Genomic DNA, 20,904 nt, shown 5'->3' on the forward strand with positions numbered 1-20,904 from the left:
GGACATGAAATAAGACGTGGACATCTTTAAGAAACCAGCAAAATCAAGAGGTATGACCTCATAAAAATGGAAGGGTTCCGTACCTATTTGTAAAAAAAAAAAAAAAAAAACTAAGATGTTTGAGTTAACTGTTACATTAAGATTTAGGTTTAGAATGGGAATTAGAATTTTAAGGCAAATATTAGGTATTTATTATATTTACTCATTGTTGGAATGCAACTACAGTACAGCCAGGAGGTTGACTTTGGTTGTCTGCAGCAGCAAGAGTTAACTATATGATACATTTCATATGCAGTCCCAAGACAATTTCTGTTCATTCAATGCGGCCCCGGCAAGCCAAAAGGTTGGACACCCCTGTAATAGACAGTAAAGAAAAGTTTCTAAAAAAAAAAGAGAATGTTAAACAAAATGAACAAAGAGAAAATTAAAAAAAAATGTTTTTCAAACAAAGATATTTTTACAAGGTAGAAACATTGCAGTACTATAAATAAGTAAAATGGTTAAAGAAAAGTAAGAATAATAATAGAGTTAAGGAATGAGGAAGGTTGTATGGTGAATACACAAAGAAATTATGAGAGAGTAAAAAGACATATTTTGAAATCTTTTTCCATATGTCACACTAAACGAAACAGTAGATGGAACTTAAAAAGCTTAACTGAAGAAGACAATAACAGAATGGAAAAAAAAAGATTACAATGAAAGAATTTAAAAATGTGTTGAAAACAGTAAATGCAGAAGCAGCTACAGGTTTAGATGGACTTGAATATCTAATGTATAAGGACATGCAAGACTGGCAAAAATAATATTTTTAGAGGTGTTGAATGAATTGTTTGAAAAAGGTATAAATGATGAAAAAATGTGTTTGTGTCCAATGAAATTTATATGGAAAAAGGGAGAAAGACCAGACATAAAAAAATGGAGACCACTGGTATTAAACAATGTTGATTATAAGATTTATGAAAATAGTAGAAAAAAAGAACAGTAAGTAGAGCTAATAAGTTACTGACTGAAACAATTTTTGGAATAAAAAAAGGAAGTCAAGAACTTTTAGTGTTAATACGACAGTTGGTAGCTAATGTAATAAATCAGGAAACAAAACTGAAAATACTAGGAGATGTAAATAAAGCATTTGACAAGATCCAGCATGAAGCAGTATGGAACATCTTGAAAGAATAAGTAATAAAATAATCGACATTTTGAAATCTGTACATAGCAAAAATAAAGTGAGATTAGTGGTTAATGATTGGTTAAGTGAGACAATAGAAATAAAAAGTGGTATTACGCAAGGATGTCCACCAAGCAGTATTCTATTTGCATTAATTATGAATGCGGTAGTTACCAAAATAAATTTGTCATTGGAGAAAACTAAATATTGTTCACCAGAGGGAATTGAAATTCCAGTGATATTCTTTTCTGGGAATAATGTCTGAGCAACAGAATGGAAGGAAATGATACTTATATAAGAAGTACTTGTATACTTTGGAGAATATTTAAATTTACATATAGGGAAAAATCAGACTTAATTAATTCAATAATATTAGGCAAGACTGCACATCTATCAAGTGTATTTATGATACCACCAGAGTGTGAAAAAGAAGCACTGAATGTGTTATTTACATTTATATGGGGGATCTAGACTGAACCCTATTAAAAGAGGAATTCTTTATGTTACCAAAAAGGAAGATGGTTTGGGTTTAGTAAACCCAATTGTAGATACAGCCTCATTAAATGTATATAAAAATATTGACAGGAATACAGGAAACAGGAAAATTGTTTATAAGGATTATAAAGAAAAACTATAAATCAATATGGAAAAAAATTAATATTCAAAAAGAAGTAAAGGTATCACTTGTACAGAAATTAAACTATATCAAGACAAAATATTAATATGGAAGACTGATTTAAAAAACATAGAAAAGAACAGAAAAACTTGGTATGAAAATATAATGAAAAATGTTTATTGTATTTATCTTTGGAAGCATTTAGGAGATAAAAAAGTGAAAGCTGTAAAAGCAAGAATAAAAAGATGCAAAAAACCATGAAGAATGTAAAGATTTTTTTGTGGAAGTTGTCTATAAACAGGCTACCAGTTAAGGCAAATATGCCATATAAAACTGTAAAAGACAGAATCTGTATATATTGTGGGGAATTAGAGACGACTGAACAAGTTTTTATGAAATATAAAAGAGTAAATCACTTGTGGGAAGAACTATCTAACAAAGAATGTTTAAAAGGATTGAAAAATGTTAGATGTATAAATATGGACATAATAAAACGTGGATACTATGAAAATATGAAGCACAATGATATAGATAGATTAGATGAAAAATTGTTTTGTATAGTGTGGATTACCTGGAATGAAAGAATGAATGAGAAAAATATAATAGAGAAATGGGTATTTTCAGAAATTTTGAAGAAAATAAGATTTTGATTGTGGAAAAAAGAATGGGGGAATTGAAAGTCTAAAAATTTAGAAAATGTGTGAATTACTTGTACATAATTGCAAATAATTATAAATGAGCTATGAAATGTGTGTAAGTAATATATATATATATATATATATATATATATATATATATATATATATATATATATAGGCAATCTCTTCCATCTGTCTCAACTTTCTGATTTGAAAGCCTGTATTTGCACTTGTTTCTGTCCTGTAACTCATCTAGTGCAGATACAGATTCTTAGTTTTAGCACTTAAATTTGCTTGTTCATGCTCAGCACTTGTTCAGAACTTGTAAGCACTAAATAAGCTACTAATTACTATAGCACTCTATCTTCCTCATTACCTAGAGGAAAACAGTTTTTATACTTACTTTTCTCACTTGCTTAGAGAAAAACAGTTCTTGTACTCACTTTCCTCACTTATCTAGAGGAAAAATCCTGCAACTCTCTTTTTGCGCGGTCTTGCACTATTATTCTCCAAATTTCCTAGACAGCACTATTATAGCATAAGACCCTTGATCGTCCGCAGGACTTAGTTCAATTTACTCTTCAAAGCATGTCCAGAGGTCAGCTTCAGGTGTACTCTCCAGTTAATCTGGTAGAATTGGGCATCCTGGGGCAATGTCACAACTGCCTCATGTATATAGACAACCCTCTCCTCTTACTTCTAGACACAAACACTTGTGACAGATGCAAATACACAGCCAGACTGGAGGCTAAGCGCTCTCAACCTATGACTGTAACAGACAGTCAAGAGGATAAGGGACACACTTGCATCACACCACCTGTCACACATGAATCTACAAAACAAGCACCGGCAAAACATACGCATAAATACACAAAAACATATTCGGAGGCACTAGGTACCAATCTGAAAAAGAAACAGTGCCCTCCAAAGCAGACAAGCAAGCAACCTGCACCCCTACATACAAGCCAGAAAACACATAATTCACCTCAGCAGTGTGCCTCACAACAGCCCTTAAGGCAAAACACCATACCTAACACGCTAGTAATAGGAGACTCTATAGTAAGGCACACGGATGTTCCACTCACCAGGCTGAACAAGGAGAAGATTACTGTCAGCTGCCTGTCGGGTGCTCAGATCTGCCACATAACACAAGCACTTAGGTCACTCCAGAATAAGTACAAGTACAACGCTGTCATTGTACATGTTGGTGTGAATGATCTAAGACGTACCTCCCTGGACTACATGAAAAGAGACATTGAGGAGCTCTCTGATCATGTAGCCCAAGCTGGTATGATCCTGACCTTGAGTAGCATACTACCTTCACCTAGAATGATACCACAATACAAAGACAAAATGATCAATTTCAACAATTGGCTAAGCTTCTGGTGTCATTCTAAGGGGATCTAGTGTCTGTCTTCCTGGGATGACATGATAGGCAAGCCTCGCTGTTTTGCCAGAGATAGGTTGCACCTGTCACCCCTAGGTTTTCGAATACTGGCCAAGGCTCTTGCCGTCCCCATAGTGCCTTTTTTAGGCAAGGCTCAAAGGACAAACCAACCACCGTAACGAGCACAGGTAACCAAAAACTAAGGGTAATGCTACTCAACGCCAGAAGTCTCAACCTCAAAATGCACACACTCGAGGCTCTCCTCAGCATGGAGAAAATTGATGTTTGTGCAGTGACGGAAACCTGGTTCAAGGCTCAAGAAAGCACACCAGCACTGCCAGGTTACAATTCATATCATACCTTCCGGCCTCAGTTACCCGATCCCAGTACAAAGGGCGGAGGTGTATCCATATTCATCAAGGATACCCATATCTCCAGGTTAGTAGCACAGCATGATGCCCCAGAGATCATCCATGCACAACTATCAGCAGGCAAAACCACATTTCATGTCGTAGCCAGTTATAGATCACCCACCATGTCCCAAGATGCTCACTCTGCATTCCTTGAGACATTGGAAAATATAAAGGTCCTACCCAACACCATAATCTTGGGTGATTTCAACTACCCTGGTATAGACTGGGTGAACTACCAATGTTCCAACTCCTATGCTCAGCGATTCATAGAATTTATAAATTCAAATGCCCTTGAACAACTAGTATGTTCCCCCACTAGAGGGGACAACATATTGGATTTAATCATCACAAATATGGGCGCCCATTGTACCACACCCGTTATCACTCCCTCCTTGGTCAGATCCGACCACAAACTGAAAACCCTGGACATCCTCACCCCTCCACCTCCCCCAGTCAAAGAAACCATAGTCAAAAACCTTTCCAAAGCAAACTTCAAACTACTTGCATCCGAAGTGGAAAGCTTCACTGTTCCCTTGCAAAAGGATAATGATATCCAGGATGCGGAATCCTACACCAAGGCACTCTATATGCATCTTCAGGATTGCATGGACCGTGCTATCCCAAATAAAACCAAGACTCCTTCCTCAAGCCAGAAGAAACCAGTCTGGTGGACACTGGCCATAAGCAAACTTTACAATAAAAGGAGGAGACTTATACAAAAAAGGCCAAATCTCAAGTAGAAAAATCATCCCTGATCAGCATTAGTAAGAAACTGAGGGCCCTCATCAAGTCAACTAAAGCTAATTTTGAAAAGAAAGTTGCCAAGGATAACCATAAGGCCTTCTATGGCTACGTTAAACACCTAAATGGCAACGTTCAGGTCTGTTCTGAGCTAGTACAAAATGGAATAAAATACACTGACCCTTCTGACATTGCCAACATCTTGGCTGACAGGTTCAGTACAACCCCCCCCCCCCCTCACCACCTACAGGGCCTATTACCATTCCAGGGATTGTGTAAGTCCAATTATTACTGATACATTGGTTAACAAGGCTCTATCTAAAGCTAAAAACACTGCCTCCATGGGACCAGATGGTGTCCCAGGCTGTGTCATACGCGAGCTCCAAAAGGAATTAACCCTGCATCTTAATACCCTGTTCAGTCTCAGCCTCTCCACAGGATATGTGCCCATAGAATGGTGCACGGCAACGGTGGTCCTGCTACTACCGACCAATAAGCCTGACCAGTCTGATCTGTAAGGCTATGGAGCGAATCATTATGGAACTCATAAATGGAGAGATTGGGAACCTCCAGTTGCTGGACCCCACACAGTTCGGCTTCGTCAAGGGCAGATTATGCCTCCTGAACCTGGTGGATTTCTTTGAGACAGTTACTCAGGCTATAGTTAAGGGAAAGGAGGTAAACACGGCTTACCTTGACTTTGCTAAAGCATTTGACACCATTCCCCATTCAGGTATTATTGATAAGCTCACCAGCCTGGGCCCTTATGTCACAAGATGGATCACAAACTGGCTCTCAGACAGATCCCATAAAGTAAGAGTAGCGGGATCTATGTCCGAATCCAGACCAGTAACGAGTGGTGTGCCTCAGGGCTCTGTCCTGGGGCCCCTCCTGTTTGGCATATACTTCTCAGAAGTACAGGCAAGCACGGAAGGGCTGTGGCTGACTAAGTTTGCGGACGACTGCAAACTGGGTGCTATAATAGAGTCTCCGGCTAACATGGAGATCCTCCAGAAGGGCCTAAATGAGACTGATGCATGGTGTCAAAGTCATGGTCTCAAGCTAAATGCAAAAAAATGCATAGTAATCCCCTTTGGAAAAAACAGAGTACCCGCAAACTACAACATAGGAGGTAATCCCCTAAAATCCGAAGAAGAAATAAGGGATCTAGGGACCCAAGTAGATAGTCAGCTTTCCTTTGATAACCATGTTGCCAAAGTGGTTAGAAAATCCTTCTATGTGACCCATCTGATCACAAAAGGGTTTGCATCAAGATCTAAGGATGTAATGCTGCCCCTCTACTCTTCCCTCATCAGACCCATTATTGAGTACAATGCACCAATTGGAATGTACCTGGCTAGACATCTCCAGCAGCTGGAGAGACCACAGAGGTACCTAACCAAGAGGATTACTGGCCTCAAACAGTTGCCCTATGCAGCACGAATGAAAAAGCTAAGACTGTTCTCTGTTGCATACCGCTTTCTCAGAGGTGATCTCTGTCTAATGTACAGAGCCATGTCCAACTCAGAATTGTTAAACATGCTCCATCTTAGCAAAACCAAATCTACTCGAGCTACACACTCTATGGATATAAACCTCAACACAACAATGAATAGAACATGCTAGAGGGATAGATTCCCTTTGCAGAGACTTCCCTTACTATGGAACAGGGTCCCGATCTACATAAGACAGAGCCCCTCACTATCACTCTTCAAGAGGAACCTTGATGAGTGGATGGGTAACAGAAAGTTCACACCGGGGATCACACCAACAGCACTACTAGATAGGGGCCAAGGGTACTAGCTGCTAGTAACAGGGTCTAGGGAACTACTAAAGGGGCAATGAATACCGCACAACCTGGCTGGGCAGATAGCCCAGTACCAACCTATGAACCTATATATAAATATATATATATATATATATATATATATATATATATATATATATATATATATGTAGTGTGTTAAGAGCTATTGCTCATATCTTCTTGCAATGTACTGTATCTTAAATTGTAACTCCGTGGAGCTATTCTCCCCGGGCCTCCGCTGAAAAAGGGCTACAGGCTCAGCCGGACTAACCCAGTCAACAAATGTAAAATAAATAAAAATGAATAAATAAATATATATATTGTATTTTGCGAATTTTAATGAAGGACCCCCTACTCTTTTCAATAGGTGCCATGGAATCTTTTACATCCACCCAAGCTACTACCAACTCAAGCATATGGGACCTTGGTTTAATGTCTTATCTGAAGGATGACACACTCTAGAGTGCAGGACAAATGGGAACAGAATCTTACCAATGGGATTGCTAACCACCTCTCCTTTAATACAACACTGGCCTTAGCATAAATCAAAATCTAAATAATAAACAGTTTGGGATTAAACTCAGTCTTACAGTATAGAACCATATTTAAATAAAAGGAAAACATTTGTAATTGCATTAAAAAAACAAGAACTAACATATAACAGCTTCTTAAAAGTATAGTCAGTTAGTTACCCATTACCATTATCCAAAATTTTGTGAATTTAACATTCCAGCAACTCTATTAGAAAGTATACAACTATCCTCACTTGAATTATATAATAAAGTTGGTTGTTATCAATTTGTTCAGTGCAGGAGGGAGTTAATTTTGAAGGTCTACAGGTGCAATCTTGCCCAGTATGACTATTTTCAATATGGTGTTAATCTTAGAGCACAGGGTCTTTGCAGAATACTATGGGAATATGGAAAACACAAGATGTGCACTGATGAGTACAATTTCTGCTAATGCACTTTAATTTTCTATTATTAAGCAATATGTATTACATGAGCTTGTTCTTTCTAATGTCTTGTCAGAGCATTCTGTAGACGGAAATGACTGTATTTATAACTATGACAAAGACAAGTATGGTCATCTTTGTCTAGCTTTTTCAAGTCAAAATCCAATCTCTCTTTAATAATAGAACAGTTTTCATCCAATTCCATATGAATTCTAAGGAGCCAGCTGCCATAAATGGTGTGTCATCATATCTCTTTTGTATTGTATAGTTTGACGATTTACAAGAAAGCTGAAGATATCTTACCATTAATGTTGTTATTGCTACCAGTGTTTTAAAGGTCTTAAGGTTTAAATGTTATACAATTTCAGTGTTTTAGATATAGGATTAAAATAAATTTTAACAAAAGAATGGAAAGCATAATACACAACAACAGTGTTCCACACATCCTGGTCCTGCCAGATAACCAAATTTAGCCACTTATCCCATGCAACAGTGATGTTTGGGATAAAAATTTAGAAAAAAATTAAAGCCAGCTTGTTACTCATAAATGCACTGAACCCCTTCTCCCAGTAAAGAAGCACAATGCACAGGCATAAGACATTGTACTTCTAATTTTACACTGATTTCAGCAATATGATACACTATGTGTCACTACTCTTGCCATGTTAGAGCAGTGACTGTTGTTTATAGGTAATCCATATCCACAGATTGCCTTCTCTAACCATCAATTACAGCCACCTAATTGACTGTGTACACCTCAGATGTCAGACTCTTAAAAAACAGCAATGATCTCAAATATAAAGTATTCCATCTCGCTTCATGCAAATGCACAGCAGTCTTGCAATGCCAGAATATAGTCTGTTTAGACTGAATAAGCAACAAGAGGGTCAGTTACTTTAATTCATGGACAGCTCCCACTCCCACCCAGCAGTAATAGATACTTCTGTGTACACTTCAGACATCTGAATGTGATAAAAATGATGGCCAAGTAATGTCAACTTGTTCTGCATGAACAGTAGACACACATTAAAATATTTCAAAGTTGTTTCACACAAATTGCATTAATCCTACAAAGCCATAGTAATGATTAATAAAACAGCATTTAGTAATTTTCTATTAAAGACAGCCCAAGCAATTATAGCTAATATGTTTGTGTACATCTCAGATATGCAGGTCTTGCAAAAACAAAAATTGCATTCTCGCAACTTTTAAGAGCAAGAATTAGGGAGAAAACTAAAATAATGGGGTGGGAACAAATGTCCCAAAATCAGTAGCAGATTTTAAATATTTTACGTAGAGTTGGTAAAACTCTTTTTTTCATAGCATATATGAAATCTGAAACTCAAAGTTCTGTCATTATTTAGTGAATGGATTGTAGCTGTCAATGACTTATCACAAATCTAAGGCATTTTCCCAGAGGTAGGAAGGAATCCAAACTCTGTACCCCTCAGTAACTGTTGCAAAGCCCAGACAGACCTGTTTAGGTTTGGAATTCTTGAAGCTTAAGGACTGATGATGCTCTTGTAACTATGCAGTGTTCTTCTTACACTAGGTAAAACACCAACATCTTGGAGAACTGGCATTCATAAAGATCCTTAGGTTTATGTAGTAACCTTTAATGAGCTTTCCAGTTTCTTTTTTTATTTATTTTTTCTCTCTTTACAAATCATAGGGAAAAAAAAGTGTTCTCATCACTATCTGCCATCTGCTAGGGTAGATACCTGCAGAAGATGCTTTGCTCCAACAATGGCATCTGAGAGATGAGATATTAATAGCATCAATACAATTCAGCATATGATACTTACACCACTGAACAAGCTTTGTTACAGCAGTACAACTACATCTGCATCAATTTTACCTACTCAGTAATAAAGTTACACAGCAGAAAGTAAACCATTCTCCAAATAACAAAGACCTCTCTACTCCACTCTACTGGCAGTTTCAGTTCTTCAATAACAAGTAAGCACCTTGCCCTAATGATAACCTACAGTTATGCATGACAGCATAAGATTGTGTTACATCAGATGAACTAACTTCAGCACCATGTCTGTGGTTTACCAGCATACTATAGACACCTCCTGTAATGCAGGACGTATATGACTCATAAACATACCACTGCAGAATCTAAACAGCTTCTCCGTAATGCGATGATCCATTTTACTGTCAATTAGTGTAGAAAACTCAGACATGCAACCACTTTTCTATAAGTCTGCACTCTTCTAATCTCATACTGATCAATCCTGTGCCACTTTGAATTTGCATTTCAGATTGCTATAAGCCAAGTAACTTAAAACCACTCTTTCACACACTCTTCTGAAAAATGTATGTACTGATAAGTTTTTTCATGTGCAAGCACGCACTTTTGGTTTCTGAATTGTCTGCCAGTTCATTTTCATCAAAAGTTGATCATATTGATAAACATTATAACTTGGCCTGATATGTTACTTTTAGTTAGCACTGTTTCACACACACATTGTTTTTATTATAAATGCCAAATCATTTGACATTTACCACTTACAGCATGTTTTGCAATTTCCACAGTGCATTTGATTTTTTGTTGTCAGTAGAAACAGCTCTTTTTTTCGTTTTTATTAATCTTAATTCATAATACAAGTTCAGTAACATAACCTTTAAAACAAAGCTAGCATAACAATCAAAAGATAAATCCTAACACTACAACATGGTGAGAGAAGTTCAAAACACATAAAAAGGTATGAAAGCATTATTTACCAAGGGGTCAAATTACTGTGAGCATGGATAGAAATTATGACCACAGCTCCATTTAGCTCATTTCAGCAACTGTTGGTGATTTTTAAACAGACATTCTCCGTGTAAAAAATCAGCAATGAAATAGATTAATACAATTACAGAATAAAGCTGTTATTAGCCAAAGTGTAAGCATTCTCTTGCTAGAGATTTATAGATACATGACAGAATGTTTTGAAGCTTTACTGCGGCTTATTGTAGCTTACAGTGGCTTCTAGGTATCTTTCGTGCAGCTCTGTATCCCAATCCATCTTTAACTGTAACCACAAGACAATCTGGCGCCATGACGTCTTATTTTATTTATTTATTTATTTTTTTGCTCAGGACAATTCTCCCTCCATCCCCTTTACCTCACCTAAAAGACTTCTCTATATAAAAGCATTATTAAGCAAAATAGTAACAAAGGACTGATTAACTCTTAATTCCCTTGTTTCTCAATCCCTAGCAGCAAAAAACAGCCAACATATTACATTACAGCTGTAATTTCACATAATATATTTAATAATTTGTCTTAGGGTGCATGACATGTGGCTCAGAAGTCTAGAAAGAATAATAAAAAGTTCCAACAGGTTTGTGAAACGTGACCTGCTATTCATATAACTTAACCCTTTTGCAATACCTTGTAGGGGATGAAGAAAGAAGTTACTATGAACTTCAGTTAAAAAAACATAATTCTACTCTGGAACAAGATTTAAATGAACCATGTAGGGCACTTTCAAAACTTGTAAGTAACACAAATCGGAGTGTGGTAATGAAAAAGAAACACTAACACTATCTCCAGGTGCACTCCAGGAAGCTAGGAATTCACAGCATAGCCACGGCAAGTAAATGCAGTGAAAAGCATGTGGAATTATGGTGTACATGCTATAATATATTGACAACAGAAACTGCATTGTGGAAGGAAGAATATGAAATTGTATAGCTCATCAGATGAGGAACTGAAAGCACAACTGCAAGTTGTCAAAACTTTCAGATATAAGAATATCATTACTTTTGATAAATGTGCAAAAGCGACCTTTAAAGCAAGAAAACTGCAGCATCAGGAAAACATCAGTTTGGTACAAGAATGTGATATAAAAGAACTTGAGCAAGAGGGAGTGTATAAATACTTGGGAAGGATCAACAATAAAACATGAACAAATGTGAATAAAACTTAGTAAGGAGTATTTCAGAACGCTTAAATTAATCCTGAAAACAGCACTGATATCTATGAACAAAATCTAAGCTATAAATCAATTTGCTCTTCCTGTCCTAACCTGCAGTTTTGGAGTGATTGACTGCCCAAAAGGTGCTGGAAAGATTAGACAGGAAAACAAGAAAGATGCTTCAAGCTCATCAAATGATTTATAAAAATCAGTGCATACCAAGATTATATATTGCCCATTCTGAAGGGATGGGCATCCTTGAAATTGATTACATGTATAGATCTGCAATCATGGGACTCCATGCATATCTGCTGACCTCACAAGACCCAAATGTAGTGAAAGTTTTGAAACATGAGGAGAATAAATCTAAGATGACTTCTCTGCTTAATCTAGCAGAAGCATATCAGCGCCAACCAGGAATGGAAATCAAACCAGAAGCAAATAAAAATGAGGCAGCAAATGAATGTGCCAGAAAAGAAAAGAAAGAATATAAGGTGAAGGACCAGATGAGAAGGCAAGAAATGTGGAAAAAGCATAAATATAGTTGCAAGTATAGAAAACTTCTGGAAGAACCTCAAGTTGATCAGGAACGAACACAGGAATGGTTAAGGAGAGGTGAATTCAAACCAAGAGATGAAAGGTTAATATTGGTGGCCCAAGACAGTGGGCTATGTACACATTGGTTTACAAAGTCGCTTGAACATGTGGGAGAAACAGACAAATGTATATTTTGCAAAACAAAATTGGAAACAGTTGCACACCTCATTGCTGGTTGCGACATACCAATGGCAGAAGGACTGTATACTGAAAGCCATAATAATGTGGTGAGACTGCTGCACTGGGGATTGTGCAAACATTATGGTACTGAAGTGGCTGAAAAACACTGTAAACATGAGCCACAAAGCATCATAGAAAATGATGAAGTTTATATCACATGGGATCACCCATTACCAACAGTTCAAAAGATAGATGCTAGAAAACCGGACGGAGTGGTCCAAGAAAAGAAGACAAAAGTAACATTGATCATTGAAATTGCCACACCCAGTGACTACAGTGTCCTGCGCACAGAGAGACACAAAGTCATAAAACATCAGGATTTGCAAGCAGAAACGAGAGCAATTTGGAAGAAAGATACCCAGATAGTTCCAACAGTAGTAGGGGAAACGGGTCTTATAAAAAAGAATCTACAATCGTATTTAGATATGCTAACAATACATGTAACTCTGTATGATTACAGAAGGAGTCATTATGGGCACATTGCGGATGCTGAGCACTTTTTGCTGACATCAAAGAGTGAAACAATACTAACTTCATGAACTTTAATCATAGTTTGGCTTAGGAATGGGGCCATTCCAGTCATGCTATTAGAAACCCAAAATATTTGGAGAAATTAAAAAAGAAGGAAGAATATACTGAAAAAAATCCCACCAGTATAGCAAACTCATTTGAACACTTTGGAGTATAATAAATTATAAAATGATACTAATTAACAGTCCTCAGAGAAGTTAGTGTTGTTTAAAAGATTAAGATATAAAGAAATGTATGCTTTTATGATTTCTTGGTAGAACCGTCTTTTATAACAGTAAGCACACAAGGAAACTGTGGCCTATGAATATGAGAATAATTGCTATAAGGAGGGTAGGGACAAACAGAATGCATTTTTTTTTACTTATTACAGTAAATCTCTCTTTCAGTATATCCTGTAATGAACTTAGTCATGCACACAGGAAAAAAAAGCATATACAATTACATAATCTCTGTAAACCTCTGAACCACAAGAAAAACATCCTAGTGCTAAACTGATACTTTGTGTTACTGACAGTGGGACTAGCACTACAGTTTTCTTTCCTTTTTTCCCCTTCAGAAAAAAAAAAAGCAAAGTAGAGAACAGCAGAAATATATTCCAAGCTCACAAAAATGTTGCCATGAAACACAATAACCATATTTAAACCTAGATGTGCAAGGACAAAGAAGTCAAAAAATGTGTAGTGAAACAAATGGAACTAATGACAAAATGTACTTCTCAAGCTAGCAACACAAAACTTCATCATGTGAAATACAAATGAGTAGCAATGTTTGGGTGGATGCTTGCAAGTATAAAGATAAAAAGACTGAACTTCACGCATTTAACTTGATACAATCACAAAGCTAAAACCCATTAAATGCCAAATAAATGACCCATTAAATGCCAAATAAATGCAGAAGTAAGAACAACCACATAGCGTAGCATTAAAAAGGTGGAAACAGAAAAACATAACATAACAGCCGGTTTTCCAGGGAAATCTTAACAAGTTAGACTTGCCCTATGAGACTTTACTTGCATCAGCACTGTGAAGACACAGAAATGCTTCTGTGTCAGCCATTTCAGACATCACTGTGTAGATTAGGACTGATAGTGTATACAAAAATATATTTAGCTCACTGTCAGACATTACTTAAAAGGCCCCTGTCTAGATGGAATAAAACAGGGGTGACCTCTAACACAATAAATGAACAAGAATGGCAATACAAGAAAAAAAAACTGAAAACAAAGACAAAATAATAGAGCATGATGGAGTAAGTTGATGAAGGAATTTTCCTTTGAGTTTTTTACTTTTTTTTTCTGGCAGTAAAATAAATCCCACTAAACGAATCTGTCATGGGAAATGTAGAGTATCAGTATACTAATATTTTATAGGTTCATAGAATAGTACTAGGCTAACTGCCCTTATGGGACATTTTCAGCCTAGCCAATTATCCCATGTGAGAATCAAACCCTGTACCTTATGTCTGTAAGGTAAACACCTTAACCATTATGCCAACCTCCCACCCCATTTTCCTGCCCAGAATGATGTAATATAAATTTATAAGCTGTATGATTCAACCAAAAAAAAAAAAAAGCAAGCTACAGTTCACTCACAGCATATTATTCAATCTGTCAATTCGCTTCTGTTACTACAACGAAGAGGTAAGAGTTATGTAGCAGTACAGTGAAAAGCTGGTACGACAACAATGGAGTTTTTTCTGTCTAAAAGACATCCTTTGATTCAGCTGAGAGTTAAACTGGGACAGACAATGACACAATATATTATTTTGGACACTAATGTACAGCTACTTGGTTTTGCAGTTAATGACTTATGCTGTATTATTCAAATGGGAAATGAAACATTTGTAAATGTGACTTTTGAGAGTGAAGCATTTCTTAGAAGATATGTAGAATGTTTTTCTGCTAAATGTAACAACGCACCACAGAAGCATGTTAAATGAATTAAGTATGGCTTTGAGGAAAGTTTTTCTTTCTGCAATTTAGAACTGATGACATTTAAAAAAAAATGAGGTGGAGATTTTTAGAGGATTCTCATTGAAATAAGACTCCAGACGAACGGAACATATGGATTAAGGATGGAAAGCTTGGGTTACATTGACGTTATAAATAATAAAATATGTCATTAACCAGTATTTTAGTGCTTCCCCATAAAAAAGTATGTTTATGGAGGGCAACTGAAAAGTTTATTTTCTGTAAGGATTTATACCATTTCATTTATCCCTGTCAAAAATTATGTGTACAGTGTGGGGAAACAGGGCATTCTACTAAAGAAAGTAATTTTTACTGCAGAAAATGTCCTACAATGCAGTTTCTGTTGTCAATATATTATAGCATGTACACCATAATTCCACATGCTTTTCACTGCATTTACTTGCCGTGGCTATGCTGTGAATTCCTAGCTTCCTGGAATGCACCTGGAGATAGTGTTAGTGTTTCTTTTTCATTACCGCACTCCGATTTGTGTTACTTACAAGTTTTGAAAGTGCCCTACATGGTTCATTTAAATCTTGTTCCAGAGTAGAATTATGTTTTTTTAACTGAAGTTCATAGTAACTTCTTTCTTCACCCCCTACAAGGTATTGCAAAAGGGTTAAGTTATGTGAATAGCAGGTCACGTTTCACAAACCTGTTGGAACTTTTTATTATTCTTTCTAGACTTCTGAGCCACATGTCATGCACCCTAAGACAAATTATTAAATATATTATGTGAAATTACAGCTGTAATGAAATATGTTGGCTGTTTTTTGCTGCCAGGGATTGAGAAACAAGGGAATTAAGAGTTAATTGGTCCTTTGTTACTATTTTGCTTAATAATGCTTTTATATAGAGAAGTCTTTTAGGTGAGGTAAAGGGGATGGAGGGAGAATTGTCCTGAGCAAATAAATAAATAAATAAATAAAATAAGACGTCATGGCGCCAGATTGTCTTGTGGTTACAGTTAAAGATGGAGTGGGATACAGAGCTGCACGAAAGATACCTAGAAGCCACTGTAAGCTACAATAAGCCACAGTAAAGCTTCAAAACATTCTGTCATGTATCTATAAATCTCTAGCAAGAGAATGCTTACACTTTGGCTAATAACAGCTTTATTCTGTAATTGTATTAATCTATTTCATTGCTGATTTTTTACACAGAGAATGTCTGTTTAAAAATCACCAACGGTTGCTGAAATGAGCTAAATGGAGCTGTGATCATAATTTCTATCCATGCTCACAGTAATTTGACCCCTTGGTAAATAATGCTTTCATACCTTTTTATGTGTTTTGAACTTCTCTCACCATGTTGTAGTGTTAGGATTTATCTTTTGATTGTTATGCTAGCTTTGTTTTAAAGGTTATGTTACTGAAATTGTATTATGAATTAAGATTAATAAAAATGAAAAAAAAGAGCTGTTTCTGCTGACAACAAAAAATCAAATACACTGTGGAAATTGCAAAACATGCTGTAAGTGGTAAATGTCAAATGATTTGGCATTTATAATAAAAACAATGTGTGTGTGAAACAGTGCTAACTAAAAGTAACATATCAGGCCAAGTTATAATGTGTGGGTTGACTGTGAGTACGAAAGGGGGAATGAGACTGACAGACATGCAATAGCTTCAGTTCCTGACCAGTGTGCAGAACAACTATCTGATATCAAATCGGAACTCGGGGGGAACGTAAACCAAGGGAAAGAGACTGTAAGGAATATAGGTTCATAGGCAAGTACTAAGCTATCTGCCCTTGCTGGCCATTTTAAGCCTAGCCAATTTCCCTTTTAGTGCTCAAAATAACCTATCCCATTTAATTATAGAATGGCTTTACCCATCCCATGGTCAATAATTACATAGAATAACTAGGATTATACCACAGATAATTTGAGGGGACCCATGCATGGGATGAAACTTTTAAGAGCTGCCTCTATCCATTAGTAGTACAGGAGGCAGCCCTGAGGTAAATTTTTTGTTTCCCATCCAAAGATCAAAGTTGGAGAGGGCTGAACTTTGCTTTATGTAGATAGAGACTTTGTTCCACAGCAGCGGTATCTTCTACAAGATAGACCTGTCCCTCCAAATCCTTCTATTAATGTTGCAGAAGAGGTTTACATCTCTAGACCGAGTATTGCTGCTGCTATTTGGCTTGCTAATGTGCAATATATCCATCAGTAATGGGTTGGAGGATGCCTTGCATGCCAGACACAGATCACCTCTTAGCAGTCTGTGGGATACTGAGTATAGTGACTGGGCTTCAAGTCCCTGGGGTAGATGACTTCCCAAAGGATATGGTAATGCATTTTTTTGGCATTTAGTTTCAGTCCATGTTATATGGGACAAACCTTCCTGCAAGATGGCTAAATCATTTGCAAATTCAATGACTATCCATAACTTGCAGTTATCTGCAAAATTAGTCAGCCAGACCCCTTTGGTATTAGCTTTTTCTTCAGAAATGTAGATGCCAAACAGGAGAAACAGGAAAATATGTTGTGGAAGATGAGCCACAAAACCACAAACATGGTAAGTTACTGTAAAAACACCAGGATTCTATTTGAAATTTGATGGATTCTGTGGTGGTAAATATGGATGTGATAACAATGGAAAATTCATGTGCAATTTAAGACATGTAGGACTAAAGTAGGCCCATGTACTAAAACTGCAGGTCTTACATAGAATATATAAATATTGAAACGTGCTTAGAGAGCTTATATATACCACAGTGGACATTTAAGATGGAAATGGATCATGTTTTGTTTATTAAGAAGACCATAAAAAATAAAAGAGTGTTTATATGCTGTTAACGTTTCACAGAGAATTAGTGATAAATAAAGCAATTTAAGGATTGACTGCAGAAATTAAAAATTAGTAAGGCATGTGAAGATGTACTGAAACAGTTGTGGAAGGAGCATGCCACAATGACAGAATTTTATTCTAACTGGTCTTTATGGTATACAACTTAAAAACTGAAAAAAAAAATATGACAAAGCAAGAGTTAATATAACAGAAGAAGACAGAAATATCGGAGGTTACTGCAATCAAATTATACTTCAGCAAAGGTAATAAGGAAAGTAAAATAAAAATAAATGCTTATGAAATTAATAAAGAAAAATGAGAGTTCTGTTATTATGGCAAAGTTTTTTTTATGGTGGAAGGAAAGAAAAAGTGAATATTTTTTAGGGTATAAGGTAAGAAAATAAAAAAAAAGACCATACAATGTTGTTGAGTCTTTCGGCTTTTCCCAGTTAGGGTTCGCCACAGCGGAACTCTGGTCCGCTAATGATTGGTAGTTGATTTTTACATGCCGAGTTACCAGCTCTGGCGCACAACCTTCAACAAAGGTATGCCCATTCACGCATGGCTCCACGCAGAAAACGCTCTAGCTGAGAATCGAACCGAACAGCGTCTTACTGTGAGGCGACAACGCTACCGCAGCACCACCATGATACATTTAAAACACATGACTGGAAAGCTACAATACTTACAGAAGAATATGATGAGCATAGCAATTAAAATAAGTAGCAGATACATGTACAGGACCGGAGATGAAATAAAGTAAACATTGGCAGGGAATGCAGTTAAAGTCTCAGAGACAGAAGACAGGGAAAGATATAACTAAATAAGTACTGGGTATGGCATTAAAGATTGTATATGAGAACAACATATATGGGATAGATAGAATAAGGGGCAAAGCTTATAGAACATCATAATGGAAAGTCATTAAGTTTAATTGGAAGAAAGGAGTAAAAGAAAACTTAACTGAAGGCGTACTACAATGTGTGCAATATATAAAACCATCAAGAAAATAATGCAAGGTAGGCTGGCTACAATATTATATCATTTAGTGAAAAGGGACGCAACTGTAATAAAACACAGGAATGCCACAGAAATGCTAATTTTTACAAAGGAAGTTGCAGATACTATTATGAGGCAGAAAGTCAGTGGTGACTTAGCTGCCTGTGATATTACTGACGTTTTTGAGTAACAGTCATAAGCAGCTGTAGAATATTCTAACAAGTTATATATTTAAAGATAAAACTTAGGCGGCTAAGAATGATGATTTAGACTGTGAATGTACTAAATTTTATTGATTGACGGATGTATAAAAGTATACATATGAACAAGGGAGAAAAGCAGGGTAGATCATTTAAGTGGAGCTGTATCCTGCTTAATAATGAATACAGTCTTAGAGAAATGTATAAAAAGGTTGGAAAATGTAAGGTGGTTAAATTACAAGAACACAGCATTGCCTTGGTTAATAGTTTATGCAGATAAAGTGGTTTTGAGTGCAATAACAGGGAAGGAACGTAAGCAGTCCTTTAAAGAAGGTAGGCTTAAATATAAAGAAAGAAAGACAATGTTATAGGGAATATAGTAAGGATAGCCAAGATACAGTTTTCAGACACAGAAATATCTAACCTAGGCATGATATTCGGGAGACAGGATGTTATCATGAGACAGTATGGGAATATGTACATCCAAAACAAGTAAATAATATATATATCGTAACTTTTACACGATAATATTAAAAAAATCTAAATAATTCAAACTGTTTCTGTGTCAATGTTGGATCATTAACATCAACTTGTGCCATCACTCTCAGAGATACATGAGACCTTAGATTAGCATCTTGTCTGAAGGACAGCACCTCAGGAATGCAGCACTTCCCCTAATGTAACACTGAGGTATCAGTACCGGAACATCAATTCAAGAATCTGGTGCAGGGATAGAACCCACAACCTCCTGAGATTCCCAATATGGAAGATAAGTGTGCTACCTTCTAAGCTACTGACATTGCTAATAATGTAATGAGATCCAAGGATGACCCATGGTACAATTTCAAAAGCAGCAGACTGGACATTCACTTAAAAAGTGCTTTGAAATACAGCAAAAGTCAGTTAAGTTCTGTACATAAATACAATGCCATGAGCGTAGGTTTCTTGTGTAGAAGGAGAAAGTCATGGCATCACAAATGTTATGAAATGAGGCAACCCTGACACAAGCTGCAGAAGTAGCGAAGTCTGTGGGTGAGTGGTTCTGATGAAGCCCAGGAAGCTCCTTAATTAAAGATGCTACAGTTAGCATACAAGTACATTGAGGGAGCCACTTGACTGCATAACTGCAATTTTTTGTAACCACTATTATTGTGAATAAATATTTCTGAAAACAAGCTCCACTGATCATTCATGTTTCCCTTTTACCTACTGCTGTGCCACTGCAGAGTTAGTATACATAAGTTGTGATGTGTGGGAGTTCTGTCCCATGTGGGGGTGTGGTAAGCTTGCCCCCCTGCAAGAAAGAAAAATATAAGTGTTTATAAGTGGTTTTCTGCAATATGGATTCTAAGTAGTGGTACTGTTAAAAGGGTGATTTCATCTGAATGCAACCACTATGCTAGGATGACACCAAATAAACCTGTTCACAGACTGGTACCTCTGAGATTCTCAAAACTCAAACACAAACAAGTAAAAGTAAAGTATTTTCATGACTGAAGGCAGACCTTGCAAGAGATAGTGAACTGAAAATGAGGCACTCTCACCCTTTTAGAAACAAAATCAAGTTTTGAGCAGGCACACAACTATGGACAAGATGTTGTAAGTTAAAAATGGTACATAGAACAGAAGCAACCATATCATCATCATCATCAGCCCCCTTTTCCCCATTTTTCTACATGGGGTTGGGGTATCGTGTTAACTGTCACCAGCTCTCTTGATTCAGTGCCACACTCCTGCCTTCTTCAACACATGCTAGACTGTCACAGATCTTCTTTCACACAATCCCATCCACCTCTTTGCTGGACATCCTCGCTTCCTCTTACCATCTTCCTGTCTGTCCCAAATCTTCCTCACCAGATTGTTTTCTGCTTTTCTGCACATGTGCCCAAACCACCATAATCTGTTCTCTTTGATCTTTTCTGCAATTGGAGCTACTTTGGCTTCTGCTCTTATGTCCTCATTTCTTCGTCTGTCCCACAGTTTGCATCCTACCACCTTCC

At 36.7% G+C, this 20,904-nt stretch overlaps 1 protein-coding gene and 1 pseudogene across 2 annotated transcripts in view; both read right to left on the bottom strand.

Moving 5' to 3' along the window:
• The window catches only part of CTBP1 (C-terminal binding protein 1), a 1,058,813-nt gene that overhangs the window by 352,644 nt on the left and 685,265 nt on the right, over positions 1-20,904 (bottom strand). The window lies entirely within an intron of this gene.
• Positions 7,254-7,297, bottom strand: LOC122795225 (annotated as a pseudogene).

This window comes from Protopterus annectens, chromosome 2.part1, assembly GCF_019279795.1.
Source record: "Protopterus annectens isolate FY-2018-M chromosome 2.part1, PAN1.0, whole genome shotgun sequence".
Classification (NCBI taxonomy): domain Eukaryota; kingdom Metazoa; phylum Chordata; order Ceratodontiformes; family Protopteridae; genus Protopterus; species Protopterus annectens.